Source organism: Geotrypetes seraphini, chromosome 1 (genome assembly GCF_902459505.1).
Source record: "Geotrypetes seraphini chromosome 1, aGeoSer1.1, whole genome shotgun sequence".
In the NCBI taxonomy this organism is placed as follows: domain Eukaryota; kingdom Metazoa; phylum Chordata; class Amphibia; order Gymnophiona; family Dermophiidae; genus Geotrypetes; species Geotrypetes seraphini.
The window spans coordinates 202,845,505-202,872,775 of NC_047084.1; the positions used below are offsets into that span (position 1 = coordinate 202,845,505).

Below are 27,271 nucleotides of genomic sequence, written 5' to 3' on the forward strand. Positions count from 1 at the left end.
GCCTCCAACAGAACACGAGCAGAGAGGAAGGCTGGAGGACCCCGCCCTCCAGCCTTCCTCGCTGCTCGTGTTCTGTTGGAGGCCAGGTTCCTGAAGAAGGGCTCCTCCCGAAACCAGCGCGGTTGAACCTTTCCTCCTGGCGCGGTTTTTCCGTTTGTGTGACAGTTTTGGATAAGTATTGCTCATTTTTGGATATGTTTTTCACTTTTTGGTATGGTTTTTGATTTTGTTTGTGATTTTGTGCATGCTTTTTGAGGGGGTTTGGCTGGCAGGGTTTGTGTGGGGGTCGCTCAGGTTGTTTGTGTTGAGTTTCATTTACTCACTTTGATTGTTGATTGGTTTGATTCTTGCACACACAGGGCGCTCGATGATGGTGTGCGGGTGGAGGCTTATCGCCTTGACCCAGAAGTGAAGTGTCGGAGCTGTGCTCCTATCACTGAGGGTTCACACTGAGAGCGCCCTATAACATTATACAGTGTGACATGCTTTTTGACATGTTACACTGTATTTGGCTTATAAGTTGTGAGCCAAGTTTGGCACTGTGAGCTTCCCCCACGCAGACCTTGATGTGACTTGGTTGCCTTCCTTGTTTTTTCTAGTTTAGGATTTGTTTGGCAAATTAGGAGTGTGTTGTTGTTGGGTATGATAGTAATGACAGGAGGGGAGATTAGAGGGGAGGGCCCTAGGCCCCAGCATGTCTAACACCAGCCCTGACCTTTGCTGTAGCTGGTGGGGATCTCAAGCATCGCCAGCTGAGGACGTCGTCTAAAGGCAGACAGAATTTCCTTCTACCAAGCTCTGCAGTATGCAGTACCATTCATGAGTCACTGCTAAATATGCATGTGTGGGGTACAGACCTTGGTGGGTCACAGACATTGCTGCTGTCTGCCAAACTTGATATGTGTTCTGCCTATCTTTAGAGGAAGTCTTCAGCTGACAAAGCTTGTGGATCCTCATTATATTTTGAGTTTTGAGGTGCTGGGGTAGGGCAGGCTCCCCCAAAATTGGCTCTCTAGTTACACCACTGCTTGAGACAATATGTAGTGTGGCTGTATTTAGTAGACTGTCAGCCAGCAGACAGATTTTAACCTTCCCAAGATTGATGCAGTTATCTTGGTAGTAACAGACTAAGATTCTGGCAGAAGGTAATCTGGAGTTAAGATCCCAAGATTGAAGAACGGAGCTCTCTTGAAACTAGTCTTTAAGGTTACTGTGCTGATATTACAGATGTGTAGCCTATGCTTGTTTCAGATGGGCAGAACAACTGGTTGAGAATTTCAAACAAACTTTTCCTAGAGACCTTTTTGGATGTAGGTACTATCTATTTGACACACTTCGTATGATTTAATTAGAGCCTTGGTTAAGAATATGGCTCTTCTAGAAGTGGTTCAGCATTGCCTTTGGCTGCAGGCTTGGGTGGTAGGCACAGTCTAAAGTTTGACTTTATGAATTGCCCTTCAGAGGATTGATTTTTGATGAGGACTTGGATATAAATTTGAAAGTCTAAAGTGCCTAGGTTGCTGGAGTATCATTTCAAATTTTAGTCTGAGATTTAAACAGAAGGAAATTTGGAGACTCTACAAGAAATAGACCAGGAAAAGTTGGTTTCTTCTCAGTGACATTTTCCTTTAGAGGTAAGTCCTTTTGAGGTGCCCGTAGAGGTAGCTTGTGCTTCTTTACAAGTCCTTTGGGTAATATCAAAAGTTCACAATGATAGATAAAGGCTTGCAAATCTGTTGTCTGGCGTTTCTGGTGGGGGTGGTGCGTGGAGTGGATCCAAATACCTATGGCTATCTGGAAGTCATTCACAAGAGATGCTCCTAGAAATATTCTTGAGGCATTTCATCTAAAGGTTGCTGTAATTAAGCAGACTTTGGACAGACTCATTTGCAAACAGTTGTCTGGTATCTTGGGAAGAAGAGACTGGTTACTTAGTTTATTTTGTAGCTCCATAGAAGGGCATGTTTCAACCCATTCTCAATCTGTCAACAGGTTTTTGAAGGTTCCAGGTTTTCACATGGAGATATTAATAGTAGTTTTGCAAAGAGTTTTTTCTTTAGATATGATGGAAACATACCTCCATATTCTCATAAGGCAAAGCCATCGGTGATTCTTAAGTTCATGGTTCTGGGACAGCATCATAGAGTGAAACTTGTTACCATCTCTGCAGGATCTCAATATCACTGTCCCATCCCCATAAAAACTCTGTCCTGTCCTTGTCCCATTCCTGCAAGCTGTACCTTAACCGCACAAGCCTCAAACACTTATGATTTTAAAGTGTTCGAGGCTTTCCTTCGGTGTTTGAATGTTTATAAAGATAATGGTGGTGGTAGCAGTCCAAATCAATCCCAAAGACCTGCTCCTAGTCCTTTGTATTCCATCTTTGCACATGCACCCTTACCATTCAAAAGGAGGAAATTGTATTAAGTTAAATTTGATATGGTTTATACAGGGTGACTAATTAGTTCATGGGAACTTCCTAAAATCTTTTTTATAAGGAGTTCACCTGGGTATATCCTCAGCGCATGAGCACAGAAAGTGCCCTACAAGGTTTTACCCACAAACATCACCTTCCGTCACCCCGTGAACCTTTTAAGTGCAAAAGTGCCTTTTTTGTGTATGAAAAAATAAATAATAAAGTGCCATGTGCATATTTAGAATCAAAGAAATCAGTGTATCAATAAAAGCATTCAAATCAAACAGTTCTTGATAATAGCAGTTTCCTCCACTAAATCAGATAGGAAGGATAACTTAGCTGTCATGAATCTGCAAGGAATCCAAGCTCTCTCTCTTTTAGGGGGTACCTCAGCCGAATGCCCTACAGAGTCCCCTGTTTTGTTCTCTTCCTCAGGGGCAATGTCAGGGGCACATACCACTGCGTATAAAGAATATGCCCTTGCCTTCTCTCCACGGCTGCATGGTGGTAGCAGCCCTACACAAAGGTACTTATCCAGTCATCCAAATTATATGAACCAAATAAGGAAAAGTCCCATAAGCCAAGTGGGTTATGAATCAACTGATTCAGCTCATGTAGGAATTAGGATGAGTAGTCTGTTTATCAAAAAGCAACATTTTCTCCCAGACTCTGTATTATATAGGAGCAAAATTAAATACCACAGTAGACACTGTTCTCTGAAGACATACAGTCATGATAAGTCTCACAACAGGGTCTGGTGTGAACACTTAACACTGCCAAGTGCACTGTGTCTTTAATTCTTTGAGGCAGTGCCTCCACTGCACATGTGCAGGTGCTTTCCCACCTGATACTGATACAGGGGGCCATCGACCAAGTTTTTCCACGGAGCTGAGAGGTTGCGCTTTCTCTCCTCAGCATGTCGCATTTGATATTTGTGTGACTATTGATTTTTTTTTTTTTCCCCCCAGTTATTTTCGTCATAATTTTTTTTAATCAAGTATAGAGTTTTCATTCAATATGGTTAATATTTTTGACTTAACTGTTTGGGCCTTCAGATCCTCTTGAGCCTTTCCATGCCTGTGGGATGTCAATGTTCCTCAGTATAACTTTACTCGAGCTCCTGAAGCCATAGAGCCCTTTGACATCACATGAGCCATTTTTCCCTTCATGTTCGAGAGGGTTGCCAAGTGGATTTTAAAAAAATGTGCTCTATGCAGTAGGACCACTTCAGGCTCTGTGACCTGAGCATCAGGACACTCGCTGTGATCTGTTTGTATATGGAAAAGAGATCAGTTATAGCCCGTAGAATCCAGTGTGACACTTCTTTTGGTTCTGTATTAGCATCAAGCATGGCTGGGGATTTGGGATGTGACACAGCCTGCATCGGCACTGGTATCTGCATTGACATCGATGGCACCAACTTTGCATTGGGAGTGCCAAGCATCAGGCTCATGCCATAGAAAGGACTCCACATATTCATCTTCCATGCTTCATGCATCAAGGGACAACATATGTGATAAAGGTAAGAAGCTTAAACATTCTTCCTTTTCTAGGCATGGCACAGCATCTTCTCTTGCATCAACATCCTCTGTTTTCTAAGCATAGATACACAGAGGAGCGCTTTCCATGTCTCCCAGATTCTCTTGTATATTGTGTATTGACAATTAAGGTCTCTCACACCAAGACAACAGGTGCAGCAGACTGCCTCTACACCAGCTTCTTAGCCCTTAACAGTACTAACCTTCTTGGAGATTGGGCTATGCTCGGATAAGAGATTTTGAGGCTACTGCAGTTGCAATCTTCACAGGCTTTAAGGGCATCTATGCCCAAGGCTACATGGACGCATTGATCAGTAACATCATACACCCCTGCTTGGCATTGAGTATCGGTCAGCATGGACCTGTTTGCCACATGCTTCATCTTCGATGGAGGTGGTGTTTCTGGGATCAGGAGATAAACCACTGCCTTGATGCTCTTTCATGTGTAGTTGCTCCTCTTAAGAAAGTATTATTGACACAAGCTCACATTCTGGTGGCTCAGAAAACTTTTTTTTATAAGAAAATTAATTTGCATGGTCCATGATGGTATTTTTGGATTTATTGGTGTATAAACTTAGAATGCCACCTGTAAAGAATTTCCAATTTTATTTTATTTTTTTAAATTTCAGCTGTAAGTTGTGCCAAATAGATGTTAAAAATAACAGAATGGATCCATCATGTTTGATGGTATAAATCTTAGGAAAAGGATTCTCTAAAGCCAACTTCTGACCTCTTATTCTTTGCCTCATTCTCATCTACTGCAACCTTTCCCACTGCCTTAGAACATTTTGTGATCACATCATTTCTCAGTTTGTAAGATCCTTTATGCTCATTAATGCATACTCTGTAGTAGTAATCAGACTATTTGTGACCATCTCTGGAAAAAGGTGACTGAAGTCACCAGAAACAAAATTGTTAATAATTAATTCTGTTAAAAGCACTGCAGTCCAAACCATCCTTTTTAGATGAAAAAATTGTTACAGAAGTTTAAACATGTAACTTTGCAGTCTACTTGTAGATCCATGACACATAAAATTAGCTGCTTTTACTTTAGTCCCCTTATCCCCAGAAACAGTCACATTTTGGATGAACCCTGAAGATTGGATTGAAATTAGAATATTAAGGTTAACTTTAGCTTCAAAGTTTGAATGACATGTATTCCATAAATGTTCTGAAACATCTTATCACCTGACCAGTCTTGTTGTCTTCCCAAAGCACTTTACCCTCTCTTGAGGCACATTGTCCTTATGCCGTGTTAGGTATGACTTCAAATCAACTAAATTGAAATTATTTACAATCTCTTTAATTTTATTTGCCTTAAGCTAACTCTGATTTTGACTTTAGATTTGAAATCGCATTCAAGTGATATTTATTATTAAATCATTTTGTCCCCCTTTTACAAAACCGTTGCATGTTTTTTAATGCTGGCCGTGGCAGTAACAGCTCTGACACTCATAAGAATTCTATGAGCGTCGGAGCTGTTACTGCCTCATCTGGCGTTAAAAACCACACTATGTTTTTGTAAATGGGGGTGGGTAGGGTATAATATTGATTTTAGTTATAAGTTTCATGGATTGGTTACAAAGCTGGCCAATACTGAGGTCCAAACTCAAGCTTAAGTACCGCAAAATATTTTCAGGGTAAAAGGGCAACAAATTAAGGGGATAATCAGTTCCACTAAGCTTGAGGTGATCCTGTGTTTTGCTTAGCATTTTGAAAGCTCTTTAAAAAAGATAAAAGGGCTGTTTTTTCTTGTTGGAGACAGTATTGGAGCCAGTTCCTTTACTGTGTTCAGAGTGCTAATATCTATGTTGCATCCCCAACCAGTTTGAAACATTGGCACTTGGATATAAGTGATGGAAGATGGAAGAACTGCAGTTTGAGTAATCTTCCTCTGTGGGCTTGGAGTTGAGCAATAAGGCTTCCTTTATTTTAGGTTGTCTAGATAAGTGTTCTTCAACCACCGGTCCATGGACCAGTGCCGGTCCACAGAAATGTCCTGCCGGTCCACAGGGCCAGCACGTGCATCAGGCCCAAAACAGTGTTCTTCAACCGCCGGTTCATGGTGCGATCGATGCGGCGTTATCTTCGAGCCAGCTCCCTCTTCCTAACTGATTCAGTGCACAAAGCCACGGGCATCCTGCGCCTGAACCGGAAGCCTTCTCTCTGACGTAACGTCAGAGGGAAGGCTTCCAGATGAGGCACGGGATGTGCAAGGTGTAATTAGTACTATTATGGGGGCGGGGTCTGGGGTGGAGATTGGGTAGAGATGGGCGGGGTCTGGCCCACGACTTAGCCCAGTGTTCTTCAACCGCAGATCCACAGACCGATGCCGGTCCACAGAATAATTCTTTTATTTCTGCCGGTCCCTAGGTGTAAAAAGGTTGAAAAATACTGGTCTAGATGGAATATTACAACTTAATATATTAGCTTTGCCTGGGAGATGGTTAGAAAACATGTATACAAGCACATTTTTACAAAGAAGAAAATAAGCCAGTGTTAGAAATTTCTAGTGCTGTAGTAAATATTCATATACAGCAATTTTGAAATAAAAGTAACTTGCAGTAATTAGACAAGGCCAAAACAGTTTTTTGACTCTAATTGCTGAAGACTGTTTTACATCAGCTTCTATTCTGTTCATCTACATAATGGAATATCTTTCTCCAAACACATGAGTCATCTTTGGTGTTCTAGCTCTGGAAAAAGTTTCCTCCTGGCTGCTGTTGGGTTTTTCAGTGGCCTAGAAAACTGAAACCTAAGGAATGTTTCATTTTTGAGGAGGTTTTCCTTGTGCACTGAGGATAGATTAATGGATAAAGTAATTATTAGAATCGCTATATGATATGTTAAATATGTTCACAGCTTGGTGGGAATAAGCCCATGTTCCATGGATATGGATATAATTTTTGCCATTGAGTCATTCATCAACTTGCATTTCTGCATTTAGAAAATATTAAAATAGGTTTTTATGCCATCTTGCCCAAGGTGCCTTAAAAGAAATATCCATCTTCTGTGAAATTTAAAAATGTTGTCTACTGTCTAACACTAAAAGAAGAAAACCCAGTAATTCCACAGTAATTGGAGAAATCAAAGCAAGAAGCTCTGGAATGAATTCTTATTTTTACTGAGAATATAGAAAGCAAATGTGGATGATGAGGTATCAACATAAACCAAATAACGTGTTGTGCTAGACCATTATTGAGATGGCTTGGGGAAGTCCACTGCGCATTCCTAGGATAAGCTGCATAGAATCTGTTTTGCTAATTGGGATCTAGCTAGGTACTTGGGACCTAGGCTGGTCACTGTCGGAAACAGGATACTGGGCTTGATGGACCTTCGGTTTGTCCCAGTATGGCAATTCTTATGCTTTTGTGCTGCACTGTGTGTATTCCAATATCATGCTATTGTATATGGCTCCTTGAAGCATGAAACAAATATTAAAAAAATACTTACCGTATTCTGTGAGGAAGTAAAATAAGAAGAGAACTAAAAATAGGGTTATAATCTTAAGGTTTGCTTTAAATACCTAAAGCCTGCCTTCCCTATTCAAATTTAAGTTTTGAGGTTTAGGTGGTAAAGACCCTGAATATATAGTGCCTCTGGCCTTTTTCACAAAACTCTGCAGGTTAGTCACCTGGTCTTCATTGGTGGCCAAGATATAAGTAAGGGCGTGAAACCTTTTGTAAAGACTTTAGCTTTTTCTGAAATACTGGAAAGGGAGAGCAAAGAGTGAAAAACACAGAGGACTTTAATAGATGGCTCAAAGCCTAGTGTCATCAAGAAGGCTTCAGGTACATAGGAGGATGGGGAAATACATGAAAGGACAAGAAGCTATATTGCACTGATGGGCTACATATTACTACAGCAGGAAAAAGAAACCTTGCAGAGAAATTTAGACAGTATTTTTCTAGGCATTTAAACTAGAAGGTGGGGGTGGTGTATGTACGAAGGACAATTATAGAGACCACCCCTGGCAAAAGAAAAGATGTGATAGTAGTAAAGACTGCAACATAAGCAATATCAGCAACTCATTTCTTAGTATTGCAACGGAAAGTGAAACGACACAAAAATCCATACGAGAAAGGAGATTATAGCTGAAAAATAGCTGAAAAGCGATGACCACAAATGCTCGCAGTCTAAGCAACAAAGTTCATGATCTGCAAGCCCTGATGTTAGAGGCAGATCTAGATATTGTTGCTATCACAGAGACATGGTTCAGTGAATCACATGGATGGGATGCAAACATACCGGGATATAATCTTTTTAGGAAGGACAGAGATGGTCATAAAGGTGGAGGAGTAGCTCTCTATGTAAAGATCAATATCCAAGTGACCGAAATGCAAGGGACCTGGGGAGAGGAAGAAGCGATATGGATTGCTCTGAAAAGAGAAGATGGAACTTCTATCTACGTGGGTGTAGTCTACAGACCTCCGACTCAATCGCAGCAAATTGATAAGTATCTGATTGTGGATATCCAAAAGTTTGGAAGGAAAGAGGAGGTTCTGTGTTGTGAGATTTCAACCTGCCGGATGCGGACTGGAATGTTCGTCTGCGGAATCGGAAAGAAGTAGGGAGATAGTGGATGCCTTTCAAGAGGCTCTGCTCAGACAAATGATGACGGAACCCACAAGGGAAAAAGCGATATTGGATCTGGTCCTCACAAATTGAGAGAGTATCTCTAATGTTCGAGTGGGTGCTCACTTGGGAGGTAGCGAACATCAAACGGTTTGGTTTGATATAACGGCTAAAGTGGAGAGCGGCTGCACGCGACTTAAAGTCCTAGATTTCAAATGTACGGACTTTAATGCAATGGGAAAATACCTGAAGAAAGAGCTGTTAGGATGGGAGAACATAAGAGAAGTGGAAAGGAGCGATAAAAATGGATACAGACCTTTATGTGAAGAAAATCAATAAAAACAAGAAAAAAAGGAAGCCGATATGGTTCTCCAACCTAGTGGCTGAGAAAATAAAGGCGAAAGAGTTGGCGTTCATGAAATATAAAAAACCCCAAGAAGAGGAGAGCAGAAAGGACTACAGGGTGAAACTGAAAGAAGCCAAGAGAGAGATACGTTTGGCGAAGGCACAGGAGGAAGAACAAATGGCTAAAAATGTAAAAAAGGGAGACAAAAATTTTTTCAGATATATTAGTGAAAGATATATTAGTGAAAGGAGGAAGATAAAAAATGTAATTGCTAGGCTAAAAGATGCTGGGAACAAATATGTGGAGAGTGATGAGGAAAAAGAAAATGTGCTTAACAAATTCTTCTGCGCCGTTCACGGAGGAGGGTGTTTATGAGCAACTTGAAAAACTGAAGGTGGACAAAGCGATGGGACCAGACGGGATCCATCCCAGGATACTAAGGGAACTCAGAGAGGTTCTGGCGAGTCCTATTAAAGACTTGTTCAACAAATCTCTGGAGACGGGAGTGATTCCTGGGGATTGGAGGAGAGCGGATGTGGTCCCTATTCATAAAAGTGGTCACAGGGATGAAGCAAGAAACTACAGGCCGGTGAGCCTCACTTCAGTTGTTGGAAAAATAATGGAAGTATCGCTGAAAGAAAGGATAGTGTACTTCCTTGAATCTAATGGATTACAGGATCCTTGGCAACATGGCTTTACAAAAGATAAATCGTGCCAAACGAACTTGATTTAATTTTTTGATTGGATGACCAGAGAGCTGGATCGAGGACATATGCTAGATGTAATTTACTTGGATTTCAGCAAAGCCTTTGATATAGTTCCTCATAGGAGGCTGTTGAACAAACTTGAAGGGCTGAAGTTAGGACCCAAAGTGGTGAACTGGGTCAGAAACTGGCTGTTGGACAGATGCCAAAGGGTGGTGGTTAATGGAAGTCGCTCGAAGGAAGGAAAGGTGACTAGTGGAGTCCCTCAGGGTTCGGTGCTGGGGCCAATCCTGTTCAATATGTTTGAGTGACATTGCTGAAGGGTTAGAAGGAAAAGTATGCCTTTTTGCAGATGATACCAAGATTTGTAACAGAGTAGACACCGAAGAGGGAGTGGAAAATATGAAAAAGGATCTGCAAAAGTTAGAGGAATGGTCTAATGCCTGGCAACTAAAATTCAATGCAAAGAAATGCAGAGTAATGCATTTGGGGATTAATAATAGGAAGGAACCGTATATGCTGGGAGGAGAGAAGCTGATATGCACGGACGGGGAGAGGGACCTTGGGGTTATAGTGTCCGAAGATCTAAAGGTGAAAAAACAGTGTGACAAGGCAGTGGCTGCTGCCAGAAGGATGCTGGGCTGTATAATGAGAGGCATAGTCAGTAGAAGGAAGAAGGTGTTGATGCCCCTGTAAAGGTCATTGGTAAGGCCCCACTTGGAGTATTGTATTCAGTTTTGGAGACCGTATCTGGCGAAAGACGTAAGAAGACTTGAGGCGGTCCAGAGGAGGGCGACGAAAATGATAGGAGGCTTGCGCCAGAAGATGTATGATGAGAGACTGGAAGCCCTGAATATGTATATCCTAGAGGAAAGGAGAGACAGGGGAGATATGATTCGGACTTTCAAATACTTGAAGGGTATTAATGTAGAACAAAATCTTTTCCAGAGAAAGGAAAATGGTAAAACCAGAGGACATAATTTGAGGTTGAGGGATGGTAGATTCAGGGGCAATGTTAGGAAATTCTACTTTACGGAGAGGGTGGTGGATGCCTGGAATGCGCTCCCGAGAGAGGTGGTGGAGAGTAAAACTGTGACTGAGTTCAAAGAAGCGTGGGATGAACACAGAAGATTTAGAATCAGAAAATAATATTAAATATTGAACTAGGCCAGTACTGGGCAGACTTGCACGGTCTGTGTCTGTGTATGGCCGTTTGGTGGAGGATGGGCTGGGGAGGGCTTCAATGGCTGGGAGGGTGTAGATGGGCTGGAGTAAGTCTTAACAGAGATTTCGGCAGTTGGAACCCAAGCACAGTACCGGGTAAAGCTTTGGATTCTTGCCCAGAAATAGCTAAGAAGAAGAAAAAAAAAAAAAAATTTAAATTGAATCAGGTTGGGCAGACTGGATGGACCATTCGGGTCTTTATCTGCCGTCATCTACTATGTTACATTTAAAAGGCAAGTGTTGCAGCAACTTTTAGAGGGGTTAAACAAACACAGAACTTAATACAGGTTGATAGATGTGGTGGAACACATAGAATGTGCTTGAAGTTGACATTCAGTGAAAGGCTTGCATCTATTTTGCTTTTTAATTTTATTGGTAAACTAGTGTTAAAGCCCGTTACATTAATTTTATTGGTAAACTAGTGTCCATGTTTCAGTTGTACTTCAGGGCTGTGGCTCCTCCAGCATCTGAGGGAAAGGGATATATCTCTGTCAAAAACTGCAGTAAAGCAAAATACAGCCCAAAAGATGATATGCTCAGAGCCCTTTCTTACTGAGGATACTGGTTTTATAATTTAAACATCTGGTTCCCCCTTCCCGGTTCCATTGCATTCCCTGTAAACTGAGCATCCACTTCTTCAAATGAGATATGAAAGGCTGTCTAGACACATCTCAGCTGAGAAATCACAAAGCGCTTTAACATAAGGGGTAAAAAAAGGTGTTCACTATGTAATGCAATTATGGTTTGTTTTTGGTTGGTTTTCTTTGTGTTCGTGGGTAATGCATTTTTTTTAAATTGCCTATGCCACAAAAGTATAGAAAATTGCTCATTCCCCTCAAACTTTGCTTTTATTATTTTGTAAATTACCATTTTTTGCAGAACATTCCAGATTGATTCCAAGCTGAGTAAACTTAGGTGCCCTTTTCACTTTTACATTTTGGTATGTATGAGGCCATTTTATCAAGATGAGGGAAATACTACTCCATAGAAGCATCTGCTAAGATGTGCGATGCCTACAAGACACATATTTGGGCGTGCCCCATTGAGGATCGAGGCAAACCTTGGGCACCTCACTTCACATGTGAGCACTGCCCCCCAAAAACTATGGAAGGTAAGACAATTTTGTTTCTCTCTTTGGTGGTGGAATTTTCTGCTATAAAATTTCTTAGCATGTTTAATTTTTGATCTTGTACACATTGGTCATAGGTAAAATAAATGTATTTTTTTCATTACCACAATCTTTTTGATCTTCTACAGGATGGTACAAAGGGGAAAAGAGCCATGAAGTTTACTATCCGAAGAATTTGGCGGGAACCCTCTGACCACTCAAGCAACTGCTATTTCTGCATGTTGGGCCTTCCAAATGTCAAACTGACAAGTATTCAACTGCAATCTGAACATTCCTTCATCCATTGCTCTGGTGCCAGTGGTGTAGTAAAGTAGGTGCAGTTTTCCTCAGGGAGCTGGCACCCCTCCTGCTCTCTGCCCCCCTCTTCCATACCTCCCCCTACCACGTGTGCACCCCTTCCCCCGTACCTTTTAAACTTCAGCACGAGCAGCCACAAACTTGTTGCTCACTTCGGTACTCTGACATCACTTCTGGGACCTGTGCCTAGGAACTGACGTCAGATTGCCGAAGCCAATGCGAGCAGTAAGTTCGTGGCTGCTCGTGCCAAAAATAAAAAGACATGGGGAAGGAGCACACATGGGGGGTGGCGGTTAAGAGGGAGGGAGAAGAGTTCCACAGCCCCGGGTGCCCCCTCTATGCCACTGCTCAGTGCCACATTGTGCTGAGCTCCCCAGAGAGCAGCTGTCTATAGAAGAGAACAGCAAGTCAGAGTGAGGGAGATGTAGATACAGTTTACAATATTGGTGATGCGGTTGATAAGAGAAACTCAGTGTCCAAACCCAAAAGACCTAAATGACTTGATCAGAGATTTTAGTCTCACTGAGTCTAATGCTGAACTTTTGACATCTAGGGTCAAGCATTGGAACTTGTTGGATGAAAGTGTGCAAGTCACAGATTAGAGGAAGTATCGCCAAGCTTTTTACACCGTCTTCACCCATCAAGATGGGCTCTGCTTCTGCCACAAAGTGACCAGTCAGTTTGAAGCAATTGAAATCGCCTGCAACCTGAAAGAGTGGCATATTTGACAGCTCATCCAGGAGCATCAAAGCCGTGCTGCTCCATAATGGGAACAAGTCCCCGTCTCTTCCACTGGCTCACTTGGTGCACTCAATGAGGATTACAACAGCATCAAATCTTACTAGGCACCTTGAATTATGATGAATATGGTTGAGAGATCGGAGACTTCAAAATGGTGGTATTCCTGATGGGTCTCCAAGGGCATTTTACCAAGTTTCCCTGCTATCTCTGCCTTTGGGACAACAGGGGCACAAAGGTGCACTACCAAAGGTCGGACTGGCCACAGTGGACAATGTCAAATAGGAACAACTGGTAGACCCCCCAAAAGATGCTGATGCCATCACCGCATATCAAATTTGGCCCAATGAAACAATTTATCAAGAGCTTAAGATAAGGAGTTAGCCACCTTCAAGTACTTTCAAGATATCTTTCCTAATCTGTCAAATCTGTGGACTGTCTTCATTAGATAAAATCCTGGAGTGCAAGGAATTTCCCAAGATGCTAATTAGGAAGGAGAAAGTAGTTTAGAACAGCTTTGCCACAGTGGTTCAGGGATTCTTCAGCAATCACAAGGCTGAAAACTGTGGAGTTGGTTGAGAATCTGGTGAAGAATTACAATAAAATGGGCTGTAGGATGTCTCTCAAAGTCCATGTCCTTGATGCTCATCTTAAGACATTCAAGAAGAACATGGGAGCATATTCAGAGGAGCAAGGTGAGCGCTTCCACCAGGTTATACTGGACTTCAGATGCCACTACCAAGGACACTATAATGAGAACCTGATGGGAGACTACATCTGGAGGTTGATTTGTGAAAGTGACATGATCGTAAATAACTACTCACTTCTAAATCTTCTGTGGTCATCTTTGTATAACTTCAATATAAATACATGTTAATTGTGATTCATATGTTGCTTTTTATGACTTTATAAGAATAAAAAAAATGAAAATTTGGTGTTTTCAAGTTTCAAATTGGTAAATTGTAAAATTTGGCTGGCCTGGTCACAAAATCAAAGCTTTATGGAAATGGACATTTTCATTTTCTATATTTTAGGCATGAGCAATTAGGACATTACACTAGCTGCCCAGGAACAAAAATCATGTTACATAGTGTTAACTGATGGCAAAAAATTAGGATTGGAAAACTTATCTCTGAATCTCGCTTTCTCTCGACTGGCGATTGAAGAACACTGTTTTGGGCCTGATGTACGTGCTAGCCCTGTGGACCGGCAGGAAATTTCTGTGGACCGGTGATTGAACAACACTGCACTAAAGGACTATTCGTATATCTCTGTGCTGGTAACATGCTGTCAAGTAGAGAATGACACGATGACAAAATTCAGCACCATTCCTGTCCCCTGGGAAACAATCTTGTGTTATTCTTTAGTGTATTTCAACCTTGGTCCTTCTACACCAGTATTCTTCAATTCAAGGCTTGAGGGTCAGTGGTTGTGCCCATTCATACTCTGATTCTTTCTTTTTTCATTAAAGAATGACATGGAGATGGTTTCCTGTGGTTATCCGCGGGGACGGGAACAGTGATTAATTTTATCACCGTGTTCTCTACGAATGTCAAGGGGAGAAGATGAGGGGATATCGGGCAATTAGTTTAGAAAAGAATCCTTAAATAAAAGTTTTGAGGGCAGTACAAAAGGTAGTGTGATGTGATTTTGGAACTCACTACTTGACATTTTTTCACACAGTAGGGCCTATGACTCAGAAAATTTTAGAGCAGGTTGAATTGAAGCATATCTGACTAAGTGAAAGAACATAAAGTAAATTAGCCTGTGACGATATCAAGGTTTGGGATGGAGAGTATGGAATTCGATGGATGTTGCTTCTGCCTTCATGCACAATGGCTTTCAGACAAGTTAAAGGAGCAGCACTTGGGATCTTCCAAAATGGTGTGCATCATAACCTTCAAGTCCTAAATCATATAGACTCAAGCTGAAGGCAACTTCAAGCCACATGACAGCACTGAAACACTCTTCATCTGACCTTGTATGACCTCATATGATCAATCTTACCCAATGATCCTCAGAAGTATCACCTAGGACTCAAGTTTCATTGTCCCAGGATTGAAGTACTACTTCCTCATTGGATCCTTTCAGGGATAGCGGAGCCAACATGTTTCACCTGAAAGTTTTATCAAGGCCACTCATCCCTATCAATAAATGGGAAAAAACATTCTCATTATCAGTTTTTAATAAACACTCTCAAACATTCCCCATGTTAAGATCTTAAAACTACCATAATACCAAAAACAAAGTTCTCATTCATTACCGGCCGCTGTTTACCTTAATGAAGCTTAGCACCACTCAAATAGACCACTGAATCCACAATCATAGCCGCAGTGTTGATAGTGGATTTAGTGGTCTATCTGAGTGGCACTAAGCTTCATTTAGGTAAAAAATAGTGGCTGGTAGTGAATGAGAATTTTGTTTTTGTTATGGCAGTTTTAAAATCTTAGTGCGGGGAAAGTTTGAGTGTGTTCGTTAAAAACTGATGAGAACTTTTTTCCATTTATTCCACTTTCTTGGAACTCCTCAAATCTTAATACTACCAAAAGTTGAAACTATCCTTCTCTTCATCAAAAGGCATTTCCTACCCAGGAAAGCTGGGGTCTTCCCTCCCCTTCAGATTCACCGAGCTCTGGAACAACCTTACCTCCCCTCTTCGGAACCTGAGCTCTCTCCAACTTTTCCGTAAACATCTGAAAACCTGGCTTTTCTCAAAAATGTAACACTCCCCCTCCTTTCTCCTTTGATATCCTAGTCCTTTGATATCTTAGTCCTCCAAACTCTCTTCTTTCCTCCTATCCTCTTCCTTTCCTCTAAGTTCCTTTTTCATCTCAATTCCTGTAAACCGTGCTGAGCTCTACGACTGTGGAGATGGTGCGGTATATAAACCTAAAGTTTAGTTTAGATTTATTGATAGGGATGAGTGGCCTTGATAAAACTTTCCGGTGAAACATGTTGGCTCCGCTATCCCTGAAAGGAAGACCACATATAAAAGCTAAGTAATGTTAATAATCAAAAACGATAAGCAATATTTATAAAGTACTTATAGTCAAATATATTTTATTGAGCTCAACAATAGCAACAAAATGAAACAAGCCACAGGCAAACAAGCTCAGCATTTTAAATAACAGTACCCAACATCACTGAACGCAACCTCCCTATACCACCCCCCCATCCCAACACAACCCTTCCCAAAAGAAATAACCCCCCCCCCAGGGTCCTCCTTCCAAGCAATGCATAATCAGAAAAATCAAACAGGTGTCAGGGTAACCAAGAAAACAAATAGAAACAAATAGAAAAAGTCAACAATTCAGCAAGCGGCTACGAGCCAGCGGGGTCATAGTAGTCCAGAACGGTTCACAGGTACGCTGAAAAACATGGCCTGCAGGAGAAGAAAGGTCAATCACATCTCTGCGTTCCCACATCAAAAGGGAAATCATCCGACATCTCCAAAGAGAGTAGTCTGGAGCTGCAGCATCAAGCCAGGTAAGTAAAAGGCACTTCAGGGCCACTAGAACAGTCCATTTAAGGAAGGTGGCAGCCCCCCTCACACGTGGGAAGTAATGAGGAACAGTTCCAAATAATAGCAAAGGGGAGCGACGGATGGTAATGTTCCAAATGCGCTCCACAAAAGCAAAAACAGCAGTCCCAAAAGCCTGAACATTAGGGCAAGTCCAAAGCATGTGTCCCAAGCCCGCCTCGGGAGCCTGACAACGAAGACAGGCAGCAGATTCTCGCAGGTGGGATAAATAAGCCCTCCTAGGAGAGATATACAAACGGAAAACCAACTTATAATGTTGTTCCCAGAAAGTGGTATACTTCTCAAAAGCAGGCAATCTACAGATAGCTTGCAGGAGCACATCATCAGGCAATTCCACTGCCAGGTCACGTGCCCAAGTATCCCGCAATGAGGAATGATCATAAAGTACTTATAAGTGCAATATCAGGATCCAATGAGGAAGTAGTACTTCAATCCTGGGACAATGAAACTTTTGAGTCCTAGGTGGTACTTCTGAGGATCATGGAGTAAGATTGGTCATATGAGGTCAGACCAAGAGTGTATTAAACAACATTACACTTCTATTGGATGTGTTAGTGGTGACTCTTGTAAAGAACATATATATGAAAAATTAAGTGCTGTTGTATGAATTGTAAGCACTGAAACACTGGCATCTTAGCATGTAACCTTCTAAATACGTACACAATAGTACAAACATGTCCTTTGCTATCTGCCTTGTTTCTTAGATCATAGCATTGAACTGTTGCTTTATAGCACCATGGTTGACACTGCTAGAGCAGCAGGGTGGTAAATGAACAGCTCTTCATGTGCTTCCAATTTGGTGTGGGACCTTTAAGCATGATTTAAAGCACACAAGCCCTACAGTGTCCTATTCCCTCCAGTGTCTATCATAGGTTTAGGATGCAGCAGAGCTTAAGCAGGGTCTGTGTTCAAGGATCTGTGCTGCACAGATTTAGATAACGGAATAGCAGAGAGCAGAGGACTGAAATAAAATGGATGCAGCAGGGAGAAAGGAAGAGGAAATGCCTGGACTCAAGGGGGAGGAGGGAGGGGAGAGTAGTACTTTGAAGGATGGTGGCATGCTGCTGAGTATTTGCCTAGACTAGTGCCAGATACCCTTGGACCAGCCCAACTTGGAATCCTTGGCAACTTCCAAGGATAGAGAAAACTGCACTGTTCATCAGCACAGACTGAGAGGAGCATTGCAAAAAATCATTGCATCCTGATTTTTAAAGCACAGATGTCTTGGAAATTGCCAAATCTGGAATCGGTTCAGCAGCTACTTGTGTCCATTTCTGGTCACAGTAGCTGACATGCTTTCCCCCCCCCCCATCAGTTTTGCTGTATAGAAAGCAAAGCAAGCTGCACCTGGGTATGTTATGCCAATATAATTCCTTCCCCCTTCTATAAATGAAAACAGATGGCTTTCTATTCCTTGCTTCACTTTGTTGTTAAAGAAAATATACATTTGGAACAGTAGTTACCTTTGTGTCTATCTTGGCACTGACTTGTAGATTGGATTGGCAACTAGTTTGTATTTGGTATAGGTTTCTGCGAGGTATATAATTGTAGAAATCCTGATTTTGAAACTGGCAGTGAATATAGCACATAGCTTTTTTTTTTTTTTTTCTTAATGTTTTTCTTAAGTACAATATATATCATGTAAAAGGCCTGACAAATGTTGTCTAGGTCTTAACACTAGCCGATGACCATGAGGCTCATCTAGTCTGCCTAATCCCCTGCTGCTCCTTGTGACCCTAGGCAAGTCACTTAATCCCTCATGGCCCCAGCTACATTAGGTAGAGTGTGAGCCCACCAGGATAGTTAGGGGAAAAATGTACCTGAATGTAAACCACTTAGGCTATATGTGGTATATAAATACTAAAAATAATGTGGTGAGGTGTTTTGTGTGTGTGTGTGTGTGTGTGTGTTTTGTGACATAGGCACGATTTACTGTGCTTCTTCACTTTGCAAATGGGGTTCATTTGCTTATCTAAAAATACACCTACCAGCACACGCTAAAGCCTAGAAAAATTGTTAAATTTTTAAAAAAAGAAGTGAAGAACAACTTCAGTTATAAAGGCTCAACTATGACAGATTTATTATCCTATATGAGCTCTCATCTATCATTGGTCAGAAAAAATTTCACTTTTTCACAAAAAATCCAAATTCAATAAATAGTCCAAATTCCAAGTTGCTATGTTGAGCCTTAATAACAATAATAAAAAAGACTAATCACGTAAACAATTGTCCATGTTTGTATTTTTATGATTCCCAAGTTCAAGCCCCGGGGTTTTTTTTTTTTTTTGGGGGGGGGAGGGGGTTCTTCTCATTTAGACTATGCTAGTGCCCTTTATGTTGAAATTCTCTGTTGATAAAAAAAAACAACAACCTCCAAACAAAACTGGAGCTGTTGTGAAATACTACTGTGAGGTTAATCTTTATGACATTGTGGTTGTGGTTTGAGCATGTGATTGCTAGTGATCTCAATTCATTGGCTCCTGGTAAAAGCTCATATAATATTTAAGTTGGCATTTATGATGTTTGAGAGTGCATGAATTAGCACCAGAGAATATTGTAGAACTAATCCAAATATGGGAAGAACTGTACTGTATGTAGGTCAGTTTACTATGATGATGATCTTCCCATCCTTTAAGGGCATTAAATTTAAAAGGTTACTGGAATCAACATCCTTGGACAAGGTTGTGGAGGTATGGAATGATTTTCCCGTCTCTATTTATTTGCTGAAGGGAGGGGATAGAGGTGTTGGAACCATGGGAAGGGGGCTAGAGGGAAGGGAGAGAGGAGCAGGACCTGCAGGGAGGAAGAGAGAAGGAAAGAGAAAAGCTGAACTAAGGGAACAAAGGAAGAGTGAGTGAAATGTTAAACATCATGGAGGGAGGAAAAAGAGAGTGAGACACATTGGTGTACTGGAGTAAGAGGGGAGACGCTGGACATGGAAATGGTGGGCATGGATGGGAGCATAGGAACAGGGACAAAGGATAATGCTGCATCTGCATGGGGATGTTATATGGACAAATGATTAATGCTAGACATTGGAGGGTACATGGACACAGAGAGAAGATGGCTAGACATGGGGGAGAATAAGAATGCAGAAGAAAGATGCTGGACAGGTGAAGCATAGGGATATAGAGGAGTGATACTGTACGCAGAAGGAGGGGATCATAGAATGGTGAGATGAAGGCAGAGAGAAGGGCACAGGGGAATACTAGAAAGGAAAGTATAGAAGACAGAGAATGGAGATGCTTGCTGAACATGAGAGAAAAACATACGCAGAGATGGAAAGCTAATGGTGAGTATGGAGAAAGAAGACATGTAAAATGGTCAGGAGACCCTTGCAAATGAGTTAAGAGTAGACAGTTGTAAACAGAAACCAAAGCCTGAGACCAATTTGATGTGAAGTATAAACTGTCCAGACAACAAAATGTAGAGAAAAATATTTTCTATTTTGCGTTTAGAATATATCAGATTTGAAATATGTATCCTGCTAGAGTTGGTGTTAGACATAATTTGGGACTGCAAAGCCCAGGCAATGGTTCTCTAGCTTCCAGCTGGCTAATTAGGGCTCTGTGACCCCTAAGGGGGTATTTGCCCTTGTTGCACTCCTGTAACACTATTCCTGCCATGTGTGACTGAAGTATTCTGTTAGCTTGATTTTTCTATGTAGCATTCTGTAGTAATTTGACTTCAGTTTCTCAATAGTGGAGGGAATATTTGTGAGGGGGAGGAGAGGGGAGACGGGGGTTTTGTTGATTCTTGCTCTGTATTTGTGATTTATAAAATGACAATCGTAAAGAAAATTGTTTCTTTTCATACTTTAATAAAATAAGTTCAGTATAAAACGATTTGAGGCTTGTGAGGATGGGATCAGATGGTTTGTGGGGATGGGATGGGGACCTGAGCTTGTGGAGACGGGGACAATTTTTGCTCCATATCATTACTGAAAAGTCAAAAAAGCATGTATTGGTACCAGTGTGTATGGTTAAATAAAACACCCTTATTGGCGATTGCCTAGAAATCTTACATATATGCTTCATAAGATGAAAAGCACAAAAAAGGGTGTTTTATTTAACCATGCACACTGGTGTCCATATGTCTTTTTTTGTCTTGGCAAGCTGAGTGAAAGTAAAACTGAAAAGAGCAGAGAGTAGCGAAGTACTCAGAAAAGGAAGATTTCAAAACTTAGAGAACTAGAAACCCTTGTCTGTTCTTGTTAAGCTTGGTCTTTTTGGGTTGTTTTTTGTTTTTTTTTTAAACCTGCAAGTTATATCTTCAGAGATTAGGCACCATCTCGATCAGTCAAACTTTTTTTTTAGTATTCCTTGTTTTTGCATACCCCCCCTTTTGTTCAATCTTTAAATGTCCTCCTATACTATACATATTATAGTTCCTCCCTCATCTCTTACGTTATTGAGTTAGTCTAGTTATGTCTGAGAGTCAATTGTATGTGTATGATTGTTTCCCCCACTGTTAATGATGTACATTGCTTAGATAAGCATTAGAATCAAATTTTAAATAAAACGTGATCAGCATACAATGCTTTGGGCAATAAGACAAACACCAAAGCATCTATAAAGTTATCTTTTATCACCCCGTAAGCACGATAGTAGATAGTTAGAGACTTTATACCGTTTATCCCATTAGATTTAAAAAATAAAAAAAAAACTTTTAAAAAAGTAAAGGAGTCTGTAAAAATTTGTAGGTCACAAAACATGATTCCATAGTGGGAAGTTTTGGTTTCTATGGTGTTGATACATTTCGTTTTGACTGCTTTTGACAGTGACGGATCGAGACGTTGTTTTATTTTTGCTACTTTTATACAGTTTTTCTGTGATTTTTTTGTTTTCTCCCTCTACTTTTACCATGGACCCCTGACGAAGGTGTGTCCGAAACACGGACCGTGTCGGGTCCCTTGATTGGTAATTGGTAAAAGGGTTTGCATATTATTTTTTGCATATCATTTTTTGTCATTAATAAAATTAGCCTACGTCTTGTACATATCTGCAGTTTTGTTTTGTTTGCTTTCGGTTGATACTTTCAGACCACTTGGTCAGATTATATATTGGTAGCTTCTAAATGGGACATAATGAAACATAGGTCATTTGTTCTCTTCCCCAAGAAAGTAAAATTGACATATCAACAATTTCAATCATACCCCTCGACAGGAAAGTGAGGGAGGCATCCTGGTAGATGGTCTCTTCTGCCTCAGTGCTTGGTCTTGGATGTGCCACAGGGATATGACCAGGGTTCAAGTCCTATTCAGTTAATTGTCTTTCAGGCAGTTAGGCCCTCAGTTACCTTTTTATGTGCTGGGCATAGTTGTCCCTACAGCGTGAGATGTTGTCCCTGAAAAACTGGTTTTGCCGTATCAGTTTCTGAAGCAGCAGAGCAGGCTTATCTATAAGATCGGTCACTGCTGCTTTCTGCAATGTGCAACAGTGGCAATAAAACAGAGGGAAATGGTAAGGCCTTCCATAATATCTGCGCTCCTACACACATTGCTGTGCCAATTCCAGTCCCTCCCTCACAAACAGGAAGTGACTTCAGTGGGGGCAGGGCTGAAACTGTGGCACAGCAGTGTGTGTAGCAGTGCAGGCATTATGGAAGGCCTTGCTGCTTCTATCTACTTTATTGCTGCTGCTGTACATTGTAGAAAACTTTGGCAGAGGAAGCAGCAAATAAGAGGTATGATACCGAATTGAGGTCAGGGAGGAGAGAATGGATATGCTTTCTGGGAGGTGGGGTTGATACTGGATATTGGCTGGGTAGTAGGTGATGAAATGAATTAAGATGAGAATTATTGTATGTTTGCATATTAAACATTTAATATACAACTTAGCTAGTCTATACCAAAGCAGTTTCAATAAAATAGTAAAAACATATAAATTAGAAAATAACTCAATTTAAGATAGCAAAATCTCATTCATCCAAGGAAAGCAAGAGAACATACTACATTTTATCCAGATATTCAGAGGAACCTAACCTTCAATCTATTAAATTAAATTCTGACTTAACACATGTTTTAAATTGAACCTATAAAGAATTTTAAGAAAATCTATTCTATTGAAAAAAGGAAAGCTATTCCAAAGTCCTGGAGCCAACTTAAAAAACATGCTATCCTTGGTCTTAGCCAAATTTGCTTTAGGGGCACAGGGTATGACAACCTATTAACACTTGGTGATCTAAAGCAGGGAGAGAAAAGATATTGGATAGAGTGGGGGTGGTAATTGTGGACACAGTGCGGGAGGGAATAGAGGCACAGCACAGAAGGGGATTCTGGATCATGTGTGCAGTAGGAAGACAGAGGGGAGATGCTGAACTTGAGCAATGATGGGGAGGGGGATGGAGACACATGCAAGATGAACATGAGAAGGTGGAGCAGGGAGATGAGGGGAAGATGCTGGGTAGAGATCAGAGAAGCTGGACAAAAATAGGGAAGGCAGAGGAGATGTTGGATCAAAGAAGGATGGAAAAGGAATATGCATGCTCTGGGGAGAAGGGTAGATGGTAGATATGAAGGGATATGTTGAATTGGTGTAGGGAAGAGAAGGGTGAACTGGAACAGGATGGAAGAAAATGCTGGCTTGGAGGTGGAAGAGAGAAATGCTGAATTGGGTAAGAAATAAAAAGGGACATGCTAGACATTGGGGTGGGGTAGTTAGAAAGCACAGGGGATATGCTTAATACTAAAAGGAATAGAGGGAGATGGACACAGGGGAGGTCAAAGTGGGATGATGGAGAAATGCTGGATTGAGATGGAAGAAGTTGAGATGATGGAAGGGGAGAGGAGATGCTGGGCAGAGGAGGGAAAAGGGGGTGCTGTACAGAGAAGAGGGAGGAGGAGGAGAGGGCATATTTGTACAAACACTGAGGAATCAGAATGAGGAACAGGAAGGTGAGGGAGAAACAGCAGGTAGATGTAGTAAATAAAGAAAAAACTGAAGGCTGGATAGCAAGAATGAAATCTGAGCAGATAGGCAGAAAAACAAATGGGATTATCTTAACTTCCTCTCCATTTGATTTCAAAAGTAGAGATGAAATGGCAGATGGACTAGAGACCCACAAAATGGCCAGACAAAGATACAATAAGCATTTTAACTTTAAATTTAGCTAATTGAAATAGTTTAAAATTTTATCTCCTTTATTTTTTTGCAATTTGAATAATTTTGTATGGTGAATTGTATGGAAAAAGGTCCAAAGTTTAACTATTGTATAACAACACTTATCTTAGAAATCTCTACAGAGCACCTCCATTTCACATACGCCTTCTTCAGGGGAAAAGGCACTGTCCATAACAGTAGTGATTTCTGAGATAAATGCTGTTATACAATAGTTTTTTTGTATTGAGTAACAAGTGCAGATATTGTGTGTGGTTTTTTTTTTTGGATGTTTTTGACTTATGGAAACTACACACCCTAAAACCCTACTTCGACTCCACATTGTTGAGATTACTAGTACAATCATTAATCCTCAATTCATTGGATTACTGCAACATAATTTATCTTGGATCCCACAAAAATACCTTGAAAAGACTGAGATCGATCCAAAACACGGCGATATGATTGATCTTTGGGCTAAAAAAAAAAATCATATCACATAACCCCATATTCCAAAAAACTCCATTGGCTTCCAATCAAGACTAGAATTATCTTCAAATTCGGGTGCTTATGTTACAAAACACTCTTTGGCACCTCACTCACCTACCTTCTGAGACACTTTGTACTACAGGACAAACCCCGCCTCTCTCGCAGACCGTTATTATTCGTCTTCCTTAATCCCAAGGGATGTCAATACAAGTGATTCCTCGACAGGACAGTATCCTTCCAAGCAGGCATCTGGAACAACACCCTAAGTAACCTCCTCCTGAATTCCTCAACATACCAATCTTTCAGAAAAGCAATAAAAACTCACCTTTTGACAAATTTGTTTGAACTCCCTTCCTTCAAACATGACTTCCCCCTCCAACTTCTCCAATCTCTCCTCTCACCTACCCCTCTTTTCCACCCAAACTCTGATACTCATGTACAAGCTACAACCCAGTTCTTATAGATCTTCCTATTCCTTGTAATCACTCTGTTAACTGCAATATTGTATACCCTCACCTTAAAATCACGCTGCAATACTGTATACCTTTACCTTGTAACCACTTTGCTCACTGCTATACTATAAACCGTTTTGGACTGAATAGATATGACAGGATATAAATAAAGCTATTATTATTATTGAGTTTGGGTTATGCAGTATTGTAGAATGATATTCATTGGCACAGTCTGTCTGCTCACTGAGATCTTTTTTTCCTCCTTGTATGACAAAATAGAATTGAATAGTGGAGTAATAGAGATACTACTAAGTCTGGTGGTGATCCCACATTGTGTGTGTATATACATTGCATAGCAAGTATACATTTCAGTACTGACAAATGAGTAGTACTTGGTTTCAGGCTGTTCTCCCTCATAATTGCAATAAGCCCAGTTTTGTGTAAGTTAATCAGGCAGCTAAGCCATTTCTTATAGTTGCATAATCAGAAAAATAAGCATACCATTGTTGCCATAAACTGTTTCTAGAACCATCTTGGTTTATTTGCAGCATGTGAGGGCTTTTATAACACCAGTATAAATTTCCAAAGGAGAATAAGCACAGGATCTAGTTTCCTGGGGTTCTATGACAAATGGCAACAATCTGACTCTTGCCAAATTACCGGGTCCCATGTGACTAGAAAACTAAGACTAGAACTGGATTGCAGCAGGCTGGCAGAGTGAAGGGTGAGTATTTGTGATGCATTTTAAAATTTCTTGTACATTGTTGAATTGGAGGTTGGAGAAGGGGGCTCCTTTAGCTATTAGGAAGGTCTAGGGGTGAGATTTGGCTTTGATTTTTATCCTATATCAGATGGTTTCACTAATAGTTTACATATGGAGGTGATGGGGTTAGAAATTACAAGTTTGTCAGAGCTGGTCCCATCTCGAAGAACTATCAGGAGCAGAAATGAGGAAGAGGAGACATCGAATGTCCTTATGGTAAAAGGGATGAAGGCTGAGATATACTGAAGCAAGTTCAAAATGAATCTATGGGGAATTATCTTAGAACAAAGCACAGCATGCTAGATGGAGCTCCTGGACTCGTCCTACTAGTTTTTGCTTGATGTCAGGAGTCATCATTGTATATTTTTATTGGTGACATGAAGACTATAAACTTTTCAGAAAACAAACTCCACAAGTTATTTTCTTCTATATTGTAACATCATATGTTCTTGGCTTCATACGTACCAAGAATATATACCAGTGTGTAATTATAAATAGTGCTCAGTCACCAACCAAAAGTGTCATAAAAATGCCAGCATTGGTTACAGGAAAGGGACCATCATAGCACTTAAAAGTCCCTTTTACCATCCTCCTGTTAGATCAAATATTCATACTTAAGGAAAAAATATCAAATAAGTAAGCAGTACTTATCTGAAAGCAGTGTGAACTTGCTGATAGCAGTATGAACTTGCTGATGGCAGTATAAACTTGCTGGAGGCAGGACACCAACGATCAAGCTGGACATACAAAATCTATCTAAACCAAGTGCTGTGTCTTGAGTAACCCCGCATACTTTAAACTACTGGCCTCCCTTTGACTCGAGTTTCACTCAAGCCGTCATCAGGAAGGGGGCAATGACACGGCCAGCAGGTTAGCTGCAGTTCAAAAGGGGAGCACAAGCTGAAAATAAGGTCAGCTTTTATGGGCAGTTAGTAACAATGAGAGGCTAGAGGAGTAGCCTAGTGATTAGTCCAGTTGCCTATGAACTGGGTTTGATTCCCACTATAGCTCCTTGTGACTCTAGGCAAGTTACTTAGCTCTTCATAGCCCCAGGCCAAAAAAAAAAAAAGTACTTGTATATCAAGCTGCTTTATTGTAAACACATAGCAAGTCCTATTCCCTTCCCTTTTAAATTTTTCTTATTTTCCTTACTAGACCAGTCCAGAACCAGCGAGTTGTCCATTTATTAGCAGATGGAGATGGAAAAATAAAATTGTTCCTCATATCTTGCCCTTTAAGGGCTTCATGCAGGCACAATAATTTAGTACCGAGAAGGAATTTTTTTTAAAGGGAAATACTTGGATGGTTCTGAGTCCTTTTCCTCTGTTTCTGTCTTCTTTTTTCTCTCAGAAGGAGTTTTTGAGTTTGAGAGTTATCTATTAGCATACAATGAAAGCAGTGCATGCAAATAGATCTCATGCATATTCATTGAGGAAATCCTGATTTCCATCTTTTTAAGAGCTATTGGCATTTATTTTTCATATATAGCTGTTGAGACCTGAAATGAGCTGCCTTTTTTGATGATGAAACAGATCTCGTAATGCTTTTTGTAGAAGTCTTAAAGCTTGGTTTTCCAACAGTTTTTGAATTAAGGTGGATATTTTATTTTCATGCATGTAATTATAGTTCAATATCTTAATGTAAACTGCTTTGGACCCTTCTTGTGAGAAAGTGGTCTATAAAGCCAAGATTAGATTAGACTACATTTTGACATTTTGAAACAGAATGAAACAGAAATTTTCTTTTTTCCCAGGTATGGGTCTGCCATATTTGCTCTTCATATTTCCTTAACCATACCCTAGGTTCTTCTAGGCAGTGTAACTGTTTTAGTGTCTCATTGGGAGAGTTATAGAAATGGCACTTTTTAGATCAGCGGCAGAATGTTGCTCTAGTCTACGGCATTGACTGCTGTTTTTTTCTCCCGTGACATGGCTGAGACAGAGGAATTCAAAAAACACAAAC

General features: G+C 40.7%; 1 protein-coding gene across 7 annotated transcripts in view; it reads left to right on the top strand.

Annotated features, from left to right (window-relative positions):
* MTUS1 (microtubule associated scaffold protein 1) overlaps nt 1-27,271 on the top strand; it is a 346,310-nt gene that overhangs the window by 42,022 nt on the left and 277,017 nt on the right. For 5 of the 7 annotated variants that reach the window (XM_033944129.1, XM_033944126.1, XM_033944151.1 and 2 more), the window contains exon 2: nt 3,758-3,938. The exons of the other annotated variants lie outside the window; for them this stretch is intronic. The gene's annotated coding sequence lies outside the window, so the exon portion shown is untranslated. The remainder of the gene's footprint in view (nt 1-3,757; nt 3,939-27,271) is intronic. 7 annotated transcript variants of the gene reach the window in all.